The sequence below is a fragment of the Pseudophryne corroboree genome, chromosome 6 (assembly GCF_028390025.1).
Source record: "Pseudophryne corroboree isolate aPseCor3 chromosome 6, aPseCor3.hap2, whole genome shotgun sequence".
NCBI classification, from domain to species: Eukaryota; Metazoa; Chordata; class Amphibia; order Anura; family Myobatrachidae; genus Pseudophryne; species Pseudophryne corroboree.
In genome coordinates this window covers 306,964,716-306,978,305 of record NC_086449.1, presented here as the reverse complement: position 1 = coordinate 306,978,305, position 13,590 = coordinate 306,964,716, and positions in this window count along the sequence as shown.

Here is a 13,590-nt window from a genome sequence, read left to right as displayed (position 1 = left end):
AAAAAGTTAGAGGCATGACAATATATTCCTGATATACATGCATCTTTATTATTCGTGTTTCTTTATATCGTACCACAAATAAATGCAGTGTTGTACAGAGAGCACAAGTCATCCATATCTGTCCCTGCCACATAGGGACACACACACACACACACACACACACACACACACACACACACACACACACACACACACACACACACACTTGCATAAATATCTCATTGCACCTGTCCTGTTGACAGGGTGATTTTACCCTAAGGGCCAGATTCAGCATGGGTTGTACTTGTGCGAAAAATTGCACAACTACAAAACTTTACACTGACATGCGAGGGGACGTCCAGCAGAGGGCAAGTCTGCCCCGTATGCCGGGTCCTGCCCAACCCGCTAACATACGAGCGCTTTGCACTCTCATGGTTAAGGTTGCCAGTGCCACATGCCTGCGCAACCTAGCTGCGAAGGCAGTCAGCGGGCAGCCATATTTTGGATCACAGTGGCTGCACCCCACACACACAAAGTGTTAACACTCACCTAACACACGTGTTCACAATCACTTGTTTTTGTTTGGTTTATTTTACATTGTGTTTATAGATTTATGCAGTTAGCCACACAGTAAGCAAAATTTATGAAGACATGATTAGTGTACAAAAATAAAAAGCAGTAATACATAGCATACTTTAATGCTACACACTAGAGCGCTGTCGGCACAATTTTCTGCATCGGAATGACAAATCATCTACATCACCTAGTGTGTACAGACTATTGCACAATCCCGCTGGTCGCTGGCGACATCTTCTGGTCGGCCCTGCAGCACGGCCAACCAGAAGATATTGCGTAAGAACTGGTGCAGTGAAACGAACGATGGAACGAGATGTTAGCTAGATGTGGTAAAGGATGCAGGAATGTGGATTACAGTAGAAAACCATTTGGGCAACTAATAAATGGTTTGGTTCAAGAATTGTGACTGGTTCACCAGAAGTATATGGTGCAACACAAGCCTGGGGGAAAGTACCAACAGAAGACATGACAAGAGGGAAGGCCATACGATTACTACAGTACATTTGGCTGTCTGCATGTTCTGCAATTATTTATCACACTCCACATATCCATGTTCCACTCAGGCTTAGCCAAATAGCATATGCCAGAAGCCTCGTCATGCAATGCCGACCCCCCACACAGAAACTGCTTTACCCCGGTGAGTGGTCTCCCGTCCTAACCGCATTAACCAAACACTTGGAAGACTGTGGAGAGACACTGAGGGGTGGCATCATGGAGTGTGGCGGCTGCAGGGCCGTCTTTTCGTATGGGCTCAATGGGCTCTTGCCCAAGGGCCCCAGGAGTATAAGGGCCCTAGGCTGATAGCTGAGGGTCCCCTCTTTCCAGGGGTACCAGATTTTTGAAAATCGGACCTGGGGAACCGGAGATATCCAACTTGAAAGCAGTGGTCCCAATCCAAACCTGTTAATTGCTCTTCCCAGCCACATATCTCGGGTTCTGTCTGACTTAGAGTTTTTCTGAGGGTATACTCCAAAAGATGAGACTCTCCACTTTCTGAGGACACTGGCAGTTTGTCTCTATTATGGCCAGAACCAGAGATATCAGCCTTCAAGCAGCTGGTCCCTGCTCCAGCTCCAGACGCCGAATATGCAGTTTTAGATTTTCATTGGTGGATTGCTCTGGTTCCTGAACTCTGATCCCCAAGTCCTCAGAACCTTCTGAAAGGTGAGACTCTCTAGTTTTTAAACCCATTCAAAGCTAAGAAATACATTTTCAGGAACTTGAGATATCTGCAGCCAGGCAAGCTGCTCTCCAACCAGAAAATTATAAATATTAAGCCCACTCCACTATTAACCCCTCCCCTATGTATTAAACACCCCCTACAACCCTGGAAGTCATGTACCGGAGCTTCTTCATTCAGCCCAATGCCCCCTTTTACAGTTTAGCCCCATCTGTGCAGTAAAGGAGTAATTAGCAGAAATTACTGTTCCAGGTCCTGCATGCTGAGCGGAAGAAAGAACACCCACTACGGCCCGCGGGACATCAAAGCTGCCGCTGCTAGCACCCCCCACCCCTACTGCTGGAGGATGGGTAGGGGGCCCAGTGCATTGCTGTGCCCAGGGGCCTACACTGCTGTTAAGACGGCCCTGGGCGGCTGAGCGGGTAACGGCCCTAATGCGAGGAAAGCTTTTGTTAGTACTCACACCAGTATAGAGTGGAGACTGCTGGAAGCCTAATCTGTTTATAATCATTAATTATAGTGTGCAGATGAATGTCTCTAAATACTTCAAGTCTCCCTGTCTCCATGAGACAGCAGCAATGCACAGACCCCAGATATTTATGTATAAGCAATATTACAGCATGAAACCAGTACGGCTCCTGCCTATGTGTTATCTTGTGTATATAAGTATGCACACTAGAAGCGTCTCACTTTATAATGCTGCTCCTTTCTGACACTTATAAACGCATGGAGAAACAATATCAGCAAATGGCTCTCTCAGCGCTAATTATAGACTGTGCCATAATAAAGGAGCTTCAGTAGTACATTTTCTCCTGTTGACTTACATGGCACAGGGGCCTATTTATCAAATTCAGGGGCAGATGTAACAATGGGCAGATGTATTAAGCCTTAACAAGAGATAATTTTGAGACGCACAAGGAGTGATAAATGACCAGCCTGTCATTTTTCAAACACAGCCTGTGATGTGGAAGTTAGGAAGCTGATTGGCTGGTCATTGAATTAACATTTATAATCTACATACTATAAAACAATACAGAGCAGCTGATTGGTTGCCATGAACAACTTCTTCACTGGCTCCCTTCTCCACTCTTATCACTCCTTTATACATTTATCTCTTGTTAAGGCTTAATACATTTGGGCCAATGAGAGATAACCTTCTTATCACTGGTTACTGATCTTAGATACTGCTCCAGCCAATCAGCTGCTGGCATGCGTTTGAATAATGACAGGAGGGGAGAACCATGTAAGATTAGCACAGAAAGTGGTAACAACAATCCCACCCATTGTCACACCTGCCCCAGTGGGATCCGGTCTGAAGATCGACAGTGTCTAGGTCGACAATGTTTAGGTCGACCACTATAGGTCGACAGTCACTAGGTCGACATGGATGGAAGGTCGACAGGGTTTCTAGGTCGACATGTGCTAGGTCGACAGGTCTAAAGTTCGACATGAGTTTTTCACATTTTTTATTTTTCATACTTAACGATCCACGTGGACTACGATTGGAACGGTAAAGTGTGCCGAGCGAAGCGGTAGCGGAGCGAAGGCACCATGCCCGAAGCATGGCGAGCGAAGCGCCATGCGAGGGGACGCGGTGCACTAATTTGGGATCCCGGTCACTTTACGAAGAAAACGACACAAAAAATAAATAAATCCTCATGTCGACCTTTAGACCTGTCGACCTAGCACATGTCGACCTAGAAACCCTGTCGACCTTCCATCCATGTCGACCTAGTGACTGTCGACCTATAGTGGTCGACCTAAACATTGTCGACCTAGATACTGTCGATAAAACGAACCTCACCCGCCCCAGTATCTGTGACACATCCGCATCCAATAATTAGTAACTCTGTCCCCTTTACATACATCATACGGTAGGCGATGCCTCTTGTCAGTTGGAGAAAACCATTGGGTTGGTTAGGCACCCACAAGGGAGGGTTAGGGTAGTTTCGGAGGGGCTGTCGGGTATCTGATGCTCGGGATGCTGCCGTTGGTATTCTGACCACCGGCATCCCGTCCATCCGGGTATCATAATGAATCCGGGGAAACGGTTCTGCTGAGCTGCTGTCTGTGTACATGAGACATACATAGAGCTGTCTGACCCTAAACCTGGCCCCATGTCTCCTCTCCATCCCTCCCCTTCACCGTGCTCGATCCTAGGTTTAAAGCCTAGGTTGTATCTCTCTTTCCAGCAGACACAAATGTGCAGAGGTGCAAAGACCTGCTGGTTAGTGAATTGTCAACTCAAGCGGAACGTGACCCGTCAACAGCTCCTCCTTCAATTTCTCCGGCCACTGGGGCTGCAAGGAAAAGGATAACATTTCCTAGGCCACCCGCTGGCGGTGATGCAGGGCAGTCAGGAGCGAAAGCTGACATCTGGTCTGGACTGAAGGACCTGCCAACGATTACTGACATGTCTACTGTCACTGCATGTTATTCTGCCACCATTGAAAGAATGGTGGAGGATTATATGAGTGACAGCATCCAAGTAGGCATGTCAGACAGTCCGTATGTATACTGGCAGGAAAAAGAGGCAATTTGGAGGCCCTTGCACAAACTGGCTTTATTTTACCTAAGTTGCCCCCCCCTCCAGTATGTACTCCGAAAAAGTGTTTAGTGCAGCCGGTAACCTTGTCAGCGATCGGCGTAGGAGGTTACTTCCACTAAATGTGGAGAAGATTATGTTCATCAAAATGAATTATAAATTCCTCCGGGAAGACCTTTACCAGCAATTGCCTCCAGAAAGTATGTGATGGTGGATTCCAGTGGGGACGAATTAATACTCAGTGAGGAGGATATACACAGTGAAAGGGGTGAGAAATCGGAGGATGATGATGAGGTCAACATCTTGCCTCTGTAGAGCCAGTTTGTGCAAGGAGAGATTGATTGCTTCTTTTTTGGTGGGAGCCCAAACCAACCAGTCATTTCAGCCACAGTCGTGTGGCAGACCCTGTCGCTGAAATGATTGGTTTGTTAAAGTGTGCATGTCTTGTTTATACAACATAAGGGTGGGTGGGCCCAAGGATAATTCCATCTTGCACCTCTTTTTCTTCTTTGTAACATGTGCTGCTTGGGGACTAGTTTTTTTAAGTGCCATCCTGTCTGACACTGCAGTGCCACTCCTAGATGGGCCAGATGTTTGTGCCGCACACTTGTGTTGCTTAGCTTAGTCATACAGAACCCTCATTGCATCTCTGTTTCTTCTTAGCATCATGTGCTGTTTGGGGCCTATTTTTTAAATATGCCATCCTGTGTGTAACTGCAGTGCCACTCCTAGATGGGCCAGGTGTTTATGCCGCACACTTGTGTCGCTTAGCTTGGCCATCCAGCTACCTCATTGCACCTCTTTTTCTTCTTTGCATCATGTGCTGTTTGGGGCCTATTTTTTAAATCTGCCATCCTGTCTGTAACTGCAGTGCCACTCCTAGATTGGCCAGGAGTTTGTGCCGCACACTTGTGTCGCTTAGCTTGGCCATCCAGATACCTAATTGCACCTATTTTTCTTCTTTGCATCATGTGCTGTTTGGGGACTAGTTTTTGAATAGTGCCATCTTGTCTGCAACTGCAGTGCCACTCCTAGATGGGCCAGGTGTTTGTGCCGCACACTTGTGTCGCTTAGCTTAGTCATACAGCCACCTCGGTGAAAACAATATTGTGATGTGTTCAGTGTTCAGAATAGACTGGAAATGAGTGGAAATTAATGTTATTGAGGTTAATGATACCGTAGGAGCAAAATTACCCCCAAATTCTGTGATTTTAGCTGTTTTTATGTTTTTTAAAAAAATCATCCAGATCCAAAACCAAAACAAAAATACAAAAGTGTGGTTTTGGCAAAACCAATCCAGATCCAAAACACGAGCATGGAACCAGAACTAAAACACGAAAAGTGCCCGCCGCACATCTCTAATTTTCTTACCTAGTAGCAGGTTTTGTTCTTTGACTGTCATGCAGTGGTACAGAGGCTGCAACACCATCGGCCAGCTGCATGACCCAAGCCGAACACCACAATTCAAAGAGGCCAGGAAATTTCCGTCTTCCGAGGGAGATTCTGTCTTCGTCCCTCCCAGCAACGGCGGAGACACGCCTCCATTTCGGAAAACAGGCCATCACCACCCCCTCCCCGCCCACAAATGGCAACATATTGTCAATCACTGACAGTCTGCAGTGATCGGAAAATACGTGGTATAGCGCATTTTTACGTGCTATAGGAAGTGAGGGACCCGGTTTAAAAAATTAGTGGGTCCCATTGGACACGCTGTGCCTCACTGCGCCAATAGGAATCCTCGCACTCCACGTCCAGTCACTGCTGCATCTCCCCGTCACGTTCTCTGCTCCGAAAAGGCCCGCCCCCTTACCGCGGATAGGCCTACTGAGTCCAGGGGAAAACAAACCACAGTCAGCGCTGCTTCTGATGCCGCCACTCAGACTGGGAGGGAGTCACAGTCGTCGCCAGGAGCATGGGTCCCATGACGAGGACTACATTACAGCGAGCAGCATGTGATTCTCAAACAGCCCGGCGTGCCGTGCTGTGACACTTCCTGCACGGGGGCCACTCCTATATACAACGGATACCACGGCTTCCCCTCCCAAATCACTTGGACTCTCCCTGCGGGTGCCAGCTAAGCAGCAGGTACCGGTGGGATGATGGATCGACTCCTGAATGGAGTCGGTGTCCTAGCAGCAGGACTCGGTGCAAATGTATGGTATGCAAAGATGGGGGTTACACACACACTCATCCTTCTGTTACATCAGGCCGAACGGGGAAACCTGTGGCTCTCCAACCTCTGACTATTCTGAGACTTGTGCTTCCAGACACAGTGGCTGAAGAGGAACAGGATACCTAAACACACACACCTTCCATTTCCCAGAGCTCTGTCATCCCCTCTCTGGGTCATAAGCACATGGATTGCAATGTGTGGTGCATAAATCAATATTGTATTTTATATATATATATATATATATGTGTATATATATATATATATATATATATATATATATAAAAGAATATATTATAGTATTTATATAGTATGGTATTTATATTATGCACTATTTATTTATTTAGGACCCCCATAAAAATGAGTAGGACCCAGATTTTTTAAAGTGAGGGGTCCATGGGACCCACTTTTTTTTTTGCTCCGCACGATCACTGGTCTGCTGCCGATCTGTGTGTTAGGACGCAGACCCATACTGCACATCAGCAGTACGTGTCTGGTGCATACACAAAGCAATGAACATCGGTTCTTTGCAGCATGTGCTGCAGTGTGCACCTCCAACAGTACATGAGTTAGGCCCAAAGTGCGCTGGTTGCACAGGGTTATCCCGCTTGGCAGCTGACCTGCGCCTTGGTTGGGCCCCTCCAGCAAGCCCAGGCCAGGCAATTAGTGCACCCTCCCCTCTCAATGAGGGGCCGACATCAGACCCGGCGACAGGGGGGTACAAAGGGGCCCGAAAGTTCAGAGGGGCACAAAACAGGTCAAAAGTGCCTCACTAGATTCAGATGACCATAGGTCCGGTGCCACACTACTAGCCTTAAAATAACGAACAATGAAGCCTCACCCGCACCCCGGTGACCCCGCTCCCTTTGTGACACCTCCTACTCCGGCTCAGTCACCTGCTGCATGTTGCCATGAATGACGCCGTGATGGCAGGATCATTAGGTGCAATGCTGTGCCTTCTTTACAATAGCCCTCCCTGCCGCTGTGGCCACCGACCTATTAGCAGTTGAAAAGCTTGCAGCGGAAGCCTGCTGCAAGCCCAAGAAGCCTGCTGCACCAGCAGGCCAGCAGCACCACTGCCTGCTTCCTCCACTTACTGAACACACCATCTTCGTGTGTGTGTGTATATATATATATATATATATATATATATATATATAAATATAATAAGATTTTAAACCTACCGGTAAATCTTTTTCTCCTAGTCTGTAGAGGATGCTGGGGACTCTGTAAGGACCATGGGGTATAGACGGGCTCCGCAGGAGACATGGGCACTATAAAGAACTTTAGAATGGGTGTGCACTGGCTCCTCCCTCTATGCCCCTCCTCCAGACCTCAGTTAGAGAAACTGTGCCCATAGGAGATGGACAATATGAGGAAAGGATTTTGTTAATCTAAGGGCAAGGGCCCTCATTCCGAGTTGTTCGCTCGCAAGCTGCTTTTAGCAGCTTTTCACACGCTAAGCCGCCGCCTCCTGGGAGTGAATCTTAGCTTATCAAAATTGCGAACGAAAGATTAGCAAAATTGCGAATAGACACTTCTTAGCAGTTTCTGAGTAGCTCCACACTTACTCGGCATCTGCGATCAGTTCAGTCAGTTTCGTTCCTGGTTTGACGTCACAAACACACCCAGCGTTCGCCCAGACACTCCTCCGTTTCTCCAGCCACTCCCGCGTTTTTCCCAGAAACGGTAGCGTTTTTTCGCACACACCCATAAAACGGCCAGTTTCCTCCCAGAAACACCCACTTCCTGTCAATCACATTACGACCACCAGAACGAAGAAAAAACCTCGTAATGCCGTGAGTAAAATACCTAACTGCATAGCAAATTTACTTGGCGCAGTCGCACTGCGGACATTGCGCATGCGCATTAGCGACTAATCGCTCCGTTGCGAGAAAAAAATAACGAGCGAACAACTCGGAATGACCCCCAAGATTCATACCAGCCCACACCATCCACACCGTATAACCTGGACTATACGCAACCAGTTAACAGTATGAACAAAAACCAGTATCAGCGAAAGGCTGATCTCAACTGTAACATAACCCTTATGTAAGCAACAACTATACACAAGCCTTGCAGATTTTGTCCGCACTGGGACGGGCGCCCAGCATCCTCTACGGACTAGGAGAAAAGGATTTACCGGTAGGTTTAAAATCTTATTTTCTCTTACGTCCTAGAGGATGCTGGGGACTCCGTAAGGACCATGGGGTTTATACCAAAGCTCCAGACCGGGCGGGAGAGTGCAGACGACTCTGCAGCACCGACTGAGCAAACGCAAGGTCCTCATCAGCCAGGATATCAAACTTATAGAACTTGCAAACGTGTTTGAATCCGACCAGGTAGCTGCTCGGCAAAGCTGTAAAGCCGAGATGCCTCGGGCAGCCGCCCAAGAAGAACCCACCTTCCTAGTGGAATGGGCCTTTTCCTGAATTTGGTAACGGCAATCCTGCCGTACAATGAGCCTGCTGAATCGTGTTACAGATCCAGCGAGCAATAGTCTGCTTCGAAGCAGGAGCGCCAACTTTGTTGGCTGCATACAGGACAAACAGTGCTTCTGTTTTCCTAACCCGAGCCGTCCTGGCTACATAGATTTTTAAGGCCCTGACTACATCCAGAGGCGTGGAGTCCTCCAAGTCATCCGTAGCCACAGGCACCTCAATAGGTTGGTTCATATGAAATGAAGAAACCACCTTAGGCAAAAATTGAGGACGAGTCCTCAACTCAGCCCTATCCACATGGAAAATCAAATAGGGGCTCTTGTGAGACAAGGCCGCCAATTCAGACACCCGCCTTGCAGATGCCAAGGCCAACAACATGACCACCTTCCAAGTGAGAAATTTCAATTCAACCGTTTGAAGAGGGTCAAACCAGTGAGACTTCAGGAACCGTAACACCACGTTAAGGTCCCATGGTGCCACAGGGGGCACAAAAGGAGGCTGGATGTGCAGCACTCCCTTTACAAAAGTCTGGACATCTGGGAGAGAAGCCAATTCCTTGTGAAAGAAAATAGATAGGGCCGAAATCTGTACCTTAATGGAGCCCAATTTTAGGCCCATATCCACTCCTGTCTGTAGAAAGTGGAGAAAACGGCCCAGATGGAAATCTTCCGTAGGAGCATTCTTGGCTTCACACCAAGAAACATATTTCCTCCAGATACGGTGATAATGTTTTGCCGTCACCTCCTTCCTAGCTTTTATCAGAGTAGGGATGACCTCCTCCAGAATACCTTTCCCAGCTAGGATGCGGCGTTTAACCGCCATGCCGTCAAACGTAACCGCGGTAAGTCTTGGAACACGCAGGGCCCCTGTTGTAACAGATCCTCCCTGAGAGGAAGAGGCCATGGATCTTCTGTGAGCATCTCCTGAAGATCTGAATACTAGGCCCTTCGAGGCCAATCTGGAACAATGAGGATTGTTCTCACTCTTTCTTGTCTTATGATTCTCAATATTTTTGAGATGAGAGGAAAAGGGGGGAACACACATAGACCGACTGAAATACCCAAGGTGTCACCAGGGCGTCCACCGCTACTGCCTGAGGGTCCCTTGACCTGGCACAATACCTCCGAAGCTTCTTGTTGAGGCGTGGCACCATCATGTCTATGTGAGGAATTCCCCAAAGGCTTGTTATCTCTGTAAAAACGTCTTGATGAAGTCCCCACTCTCCTGGATGGAGATCGTGTCTGCTGAGGAAGTCTGCTTCCCAGTTGTCCACTCCCGGAATGAAGACCGCTGACAGAGCGCTTACGTGATTTTCCGCCCAGCGAAGAATCCTGGTGGCTTCCGCCATTGCCACTCTGCTCCTTGTCCCGCCTTGGCGGTTTACATGAGCCACGGCTGTGACGTTGTCTGGTTGGATCAGAACCGGTAGGTCGCGAAGAAGATTCTCTGCTTGTCGTAGGCCGTTGAATATGGCCCTCAATTCCAGTACGTTGATGTGTAGACAAGCCTCCTGGCTTAACCATAGGCCCTGAAAACTTCTTCCTTGTGTGACTGCTCCCCATCCTCGGAGGCTCGCATCCGTGGTCACCAGAACCCAGTCTTGAATGCCGAACCTGCGACCCTCTAGAAGGTGAGCACTTTGCAGCCACCACAGGAGAGACACCCTGGCCCGGGGGGACAGGCTTATTTTCTGATGTATTAGTAGATGGGACTCTGACCACTTGTCCAGGAGGTCCCACGGAAAAGTCCTTGCATGAAACCTGCCGAAGGGGATGGCCTCGTAGGCTGCCACCATTTCCCCCAGAACTCGAGTGCATTGATGAACAGACACTCTTTTTGGTTTTAGCAAGTCTCTGACCATGTTCTGGAGGTCCTGGGCTTTTTCCACCGGGAGAAAAACCCTCTTTTGTTCCGTGTCCAGAATCATGCCTAGGAATGATAGATGAGTCGTTGGAATCAATTGTGACTTTGGCAGATTGAGAATCCAACCGTGTTGTTGTAGCACTCTCAGAGAGAGCGACACGCTCTTCTGCAATTGATCCCTCGATCTTGCTTTTATCAGGAGATCGTCCAAGTATGGGATAATTGTGACTCCCTGCTTGCGCAGGAGCACCATCATCTCCACCATCACCTTGGTGAAAATCCTCGGGGCCGTGGAAAGCCCAAACGGTAACGTCTGAAACTGGTAATGACAGTCCCGTAAAGCGAATCTCAGGTACGCCTGATGAGAAAGATATATGGGTGTCATGCCGCCGTACTTGCCTCTCCGTGGGTGCTGGCTCTCCGGGCGGCCGTCCTCTCTGGCGGTCTCCGGCACCCGGCGCTCCGTCCGGCGCTCGTAGTGTGGACGTCGCGGGTGCGCCCGGCGTCCACTGGGGGACGGGTGACATCATCGGCGCTTCCCCAATCAGGTGCTGGCGGGAAGTACAAATTCAGACGCCAGGCAGAGCTCCGGCGCCTGAGTATCATCGTTACTGCTGCTGTAGTTGTGATCTCCAGAGCTCCCATATCCCTGTGGCGTCAGCGCTTCCAGATGAACCTCCAAGCACCTCCGGGCCTCCAAGCACCTCCGGGCCTCCAAGCACCTCCGGGCCACCAAGCACCTCCGTGCCTCCAAGCACCTCCGTGCCTCCAAGCACCTCCGTGCCTCCAGCACCTCCATGCCTCCAAGCATCTCCGTGCCTCCAAGCACCTCAGCGTCTCCAAGCGCTTCAGCGCCTTCAAGCACCTCAATGCCTCTAGCACCTCAGTGCCTCTAGCACCTCAGCATCGCTCTCAGTGAGTTTATGGTAATCTTCACCAATTCATCAGCACCTTTGCAAGTCTTGTCTTTCAGGAGACCTTCAAGCGTCCACCCGTGCCTTCTGTCTACCGTCCTAATCCTTCATGAGGAAAACCTACATTCGGCCATCTCTACTGCGACCCAGTGGCGGTTCCTCTTTCCGGTCACCGGAAGAAACCCCGAGTCCACAACACTTCCAAACCAGGTCAGTGATAGTATACTCAGGCCACATGGACCCGGGGGATTGGAACACAGAGTCGAGCGCCTTCCAAAGTTTGGCTTCCCGAGTTCAGACTCAGGAGGCGACACAGGGCCAGGTGATGCAATATCTCCAGGAATTGTCCTGCCGATTGGATCAAATTCAAGCATCTTTAGCTTCCGTAATTCCGGTTTCAGTTCCCGTAACTGCTCCAGTTGCCGTTTCTAGTAACGCCCAACCTCCGGCCAGTACCAGGTCACGCCTTCAGCTTCCTACTCCTTCTCGCTTTAATGGGAATCCAAAGAATTGCCGTGGTTTTCTAAACCAGTGCGAGGTGCACTTCGAGCTTCTCTCTCATAATTTCCCTACGGATCGGTCTAAGGTAGCGTATATCATTTCCCAGCTTGAAGGGTCAGCGTTGGATTGGGTGTCTCCGTTATGGGAACGATCTGATTCCGTGGTTTCCAACTACACCAACTTCATTACGTCCTTTCGAAGAATCTTCGACGAGCCCGGCAGGATGACCACTGCTTCTTCTGACTTGCTCCGTGTTCATCAGGGCTCCAGCTCCGTGGGTCAGTACGTGGTTCATTTCCAGACCATTGCCTCTGAACTTCGCTGGAATAATGACGCCCTGAGGGCTGCCTTCTGGAACGATCTCTCCGACCGGCTGAAAGATGAGTTGGTCACTAGGGATCTGCCGGATCCATTAGAAGAGTTGATCTCCCTTTGCGTCAAGGTGGATCTTCGGATGCAGGAGCGTGGAGGACAACGTAGTCGTTCAGATCGTTCCAGGTTCCGGCATCCTCCTCCTAGGCCGGCAGCTGTGCCCAGCTCGGACGAACCCATGCAAATTAACCGGTCCCGACTGTCTCCGGAGGAACGACAGCGTCGTCGTGAGGGTAAACTTTGCCTTTACTGTGGAGCCGCAGATCATTTCCTCAAGTTTTGTAAATCTCGTCCGGGAAACGGGCAGGCCTAGCTTGTTCTGGAGGAGTCAAGTTGGGGGTCACGACTAAATCTTCTCCGATTTTGGATTGTTTGCTTCCTGTGTCTTTAATCACCAAGTCAGTCTCCAAGTCTTTTGAGGCTCTGTTGGATTCCGGAGCTGCGGGGAACTTCGTTTCTTCTTCCTGTGTCCAAAGCATGGATTTAAAGGTACGGCCTATCGAGCGGCCTATTTCGTTGACGGCTATCAATGGTACTAGAATTTCCAAGGGTCTCATAACGTGGCGCACGGAGCCAGTTAAGCTGCAGGTCGGGGCTCTTCATCAAGAATGTCTGGAATTCTTGGTGATTCCGGAAATGCATCATGATCTGGTCCTCGGAATGCCTTGGCTCAAAATTCATAATCCCCACATTGACTGGAAGTCCTTTCAAATTCTGTCTTGGAGTTCCTTTTGTCATGCTAACTGTCTCACTCCCGTTTGTCCGCTCCGTGTCTCTTCTAAGTCGGATGAAGAGCATATTCCGGAGGCGTATCAGGGGTTCAAGGATGTGTTTTCGGAACAGGCGGCTGACCAGTTACCACCTCATAGGCCTTGGGACTGCCCTATTGACCTTATCCCAGGGAAGATGCCGCCCCGTGGCCGCACATATCCTCTGTCACTTCCCGAGACTTAAGCTATGTCGGACTATATTGAGTCCAATCTGCTCAAGGGATTCATTCGAACCTCTTCCTCCCCTGCTGGAGCGGGCTTCTTTTTCGTGAAGAAGAA